Below are 3,742 nucleotides of genomic sequence, written 5' to 3'. Positions count from 1 at the left end.
CTGTGGGTACATGTTTAATGTATATGATACTGTGCATTGGCATGTAATGTGTTTTCAAGGTCAGGAGGCACTGACATTGTGTGAGAAATACACACCAGTTTATTACTGCAGGAGTTCATGTCATGGTAAATGGAGTGCTCTTACAGTATATAGCGATTTTATCAAAGTCTAACTGCAGTAGCTACATTTTTGGTCAAATTGAGTTATAACTAAAAATGAACTCCTTGATGTCTGTTTTATCTTGTGACAAAGTTTTAGTTCTTTTTCTAACTTCGTTCGGTGTTTCACTATGGGAATCGCTTAATGCGTGACCAACTACGGAAGCTCCAATGACACCACGTCTGTCTTTGACAGACAGGTCGACCTGTGGGGAGGGCCCCGCCCTCCCTTATTATAAGGGTCGACTGCACTGACCAGGTCATTCTCGCTTTCTTCCCATGCGGAATAATCTACATTTAAGCTCCTTCAGCGCATCCGGACGAGTCGGACTTGCTTAACTGCTATCAGACGTCCCGTCAAGGAGCTACGTCGCCTAGCGCGGTTCCGATTACGACTCTGGACTGTGCTGAAAATTTTCGTCATTGAAATAAAGTGAGTTTAAGCTTTATTGGAATAGCGACCGCGTTGTGGCGAGCTATTCTCGCGAGCGACTTGGTATTTGTTTACCGAGCAGCAAGCGATTATTTAGGGCGATAGCTTCAGGCGAGCCCGGTCGGGTTAGCTAAACATTAGCTGGTGGCTAACCAGACTCCCGACGCATAGCCACCGCGTAACGGCGGGCTATCCTCCACAGGGTGCGGGTTGTAGTGAGGTTACACTAGCTATAGCCGGTGCTCTGTTACAAGACTAACGTGTTACGACGAGTCTTGTTTTTTCTTGCAAGATATCTAGGTTAACAGCCTAGCTTCTTTCTACTTCTCTAGTCATCATGTCTGTGCCCGCGACCCCCGCCAAAGGGTCCGAGCCCAAGGAAGCGGGGGGTGCGTCCCGGTCTTGCCCTGCGTCATGCGGAGCCATCATTTCGGGCAGGGATCCACACCCGCTATGTATAGTGTGCATGGGCGCTAAACACGCCCAGGCTTCACTAGCTGACCCGCAGGTCTGCGCTCACTGCGCCACCATGACTGAAAAAATACTAGAGAGGAGACTGAGGGTTGCGGTGGCTAACATTAACAGCCAGGACCCATGCCTGGCTAAAACCACCGAGGCAAGAGCAAACCCCACTGCCCATCAGCGGCCAGTCTCGACGAGCTGGGCCGACGCGATGGACGAGCTAGAGCCACTGGACATGCCTCCGCTGTTCGAAGGTCTCTTAGCGGGGAGCGACGATGCAGACGGCGATGCCAGTTCTGACATCCTCGATATGGATGATATGGAGGAAGGGGAGGAGGATTCCACCTTCCCCACTCTAGAATCCAGACCCCCCAGCAGTGCTGATGCGGCCTCGCCGGTCGATAACAACTTGTATGAGGTTTGCAAGCGCGCCGCTGCCAAGCTAAACATCCCATGGCCAGCGGCCCAGGGCACGGAGGGGACGGTGAGGGACCTATACGATGGTAAAAGGCTTCCTCCAACCCAGCCTCCGGCGAAACAGCTCCTTCCAGCAGTCCCAGCATGCATGAAGGAAATGAGCCGTTTTTGGTCTAGCCCTTATAAAAGCAAACTTGCCACACAGGGCCACTCTAAACTAGAGGTGCATGGCATGGCTGACCTGGGGCTGGCTGAACCCCCAGCCGTGGAGCCTTCAGTGGCGTACCACCTCCACCCGAATCGCCGGTCCGTTTCTGCGGCCTCTAACGTCTCACTGCCCGGTAAAGTAGAACGAACGACCGCTGCCATTTATCAGAGAATGTATAAATACGCAGCTCAGTCTGTCTGTTCTCTGAACGCTGTCACGCTGTTGTCAGCTTACCAGGCTGAGATATTAGAGGAAATGGGCCAACAACTAGATTCTGGAGTTCCAAATCCAGTACTCTGGGACGAGATTTGCGTGGTGAATGATTTACTGTTACGTTCCTCCCGCGGAGCGGTGCAGGGCTGCGGCCGCGTCATGGGGCTGGCGGTCTCAGGGGAGAGGGCTTTGTGGCTCAACCTGTCAGGCTTAGGGGATGCCCAGAAAGCCGAAGTGATGGACGCGACATACGACCCCACCAAGGGTCTTTTCGGCCCAGCCCTCGAGAAAATGAGAGAAACCAGCACTCTCAGAAAACAGGAAGGGGAGGCTTTCGACTTGTGTCTGCCTCGTAAGCAGACACCGCGCCCCCCAGCCCGTACAGGCTTCGCTGCAGCGGCCGCCGCAGCGAGAGGAAGGCAGCACGACAGCAAGCCAACCCATAAGCCCGGGGCTAGCCGCAACGATCAGCCGCCGAGAGAGAGAGCCGGTAATAACAGACCCTGGGGAAAACAGTCGTTCGCGGCTGCGGCGGCGAAGCGCCGTCCTTCCAACCCCGTGGAGGGGAGGAAGAAACGGCCATCCTAACGTTTCAAGCCGGCCCGTCACCCCCTCCTCCACCTGCGAAAAGGCGGAGAGGAGAGGATGTGAGTTTTACCCCCTCAATGTTCAGCGCGGAGGCTCCCGTTCCAGCCGAAAGCCAAGGGGTCCCTCCTCCAGAGGTGAGCGAGGAGACAGAGGGGTTGTTAATGTGTCACCAAGCACAAGATGTTCACTGTTCTCAAACAGTAGTTCACATCCCCATATTGAAAGAAATAAAGTCTGTACGTTTGCATCCAAGCTCACAGCTGAGGGCAAAGTACACAAAACAAAAAATGATAAAAACAAACAGTATAAGGGAACAGGGTCATTCCTCTTCCCTCCCTCCAGAGGGCGCTCACACCCCTCCGGAGGGTTGTCTCTCTCTACCCACGGTAGGAGAGACAGTGCAGTGCTTCAGGGGGCCTCTGGCTGCGCAGGTAGAACGCTGGCGCGCATGCGCAGTTCACCCCTGGGTCCTGGCGACTGTTTCGCGAGGGTACAGACTGCAATTCGCTATGAAACCACCGAGGTTCAACGGTGTGTTAGATTCAGTAGCGGATGGAGAAGCAGCGCAGGTGCTGCAGGACGAGATCAACTCTCTTTTACACAAGAGAGCGATCAGAATGGTCCCGAACGAGGAGAGTCAGCAAGGGTTTTACTCCCGCTACTTTCTCATTCCAAAGAAAGGGGGACCTGCTCTCCGTCCTATTTTAGATCTTCGTGTATTAAACAAACATTTAAGGAAATACACGTTCAGAATGTTGACACACAAGGTGCTTTGTCAATCGATTCGCCCGGGCGATTGGTTTATAACGATCGACCTGGCAGACGCATATTTTCACGTCGATATTCTCCCCGCACACAGGAAGTTTCTCAGGTTTGCTTACCAAGGCAAAGCCTACGAGTATCAAACTATCCCTTTTGGTCTGTCACTGGCCCCTCGGGTGTTCAGCAAGTGCGTGGAAGCAGCGCTATCTCCGTTAAGGAGCAGCGGCATCAGAGTATTTTCGTACATAGACGATTACCTGATATGCTCTCATTCACAAGAACAGGCAATCAAGGATGCGGAGAAGTTAACGTCCCACCTCACGGGCCTGGGTTTCAGAATAAATTGGTCCAAGAGCCGATTACAGCCCACTCAATGCACTGTCTACCTGGGTCTGAGTTTAAACTCCCTCAGATATTGTGTCAGTCTCTCGGAGGAGAGAATAACGTCATTCAGACAGTGCCTGGCGCGCTTCCAACTGAAAGCCGCGGTGCCGTTCAGAC

This window comes from Centropristis striata, chromosome 15 (assembly GCF_030273125.1).
Source record: "Centropristis striata isolate RG_2023a ecotype Rhode Island chromosome 15, C.striata_1.0, whole genome shotgun sequence".
Taxonomy (NCBI): domain Eukaryota; kingdom Metazoa; phylum Chordata; class Actinopteri; order Perciformes; family Serranidae; genus Centropristis; species Centropristis striata.
The sequence above is the reverse complement of the archived record's forward strand: the minus strand, read 5'-3'. Positions refer to the sequence as shown.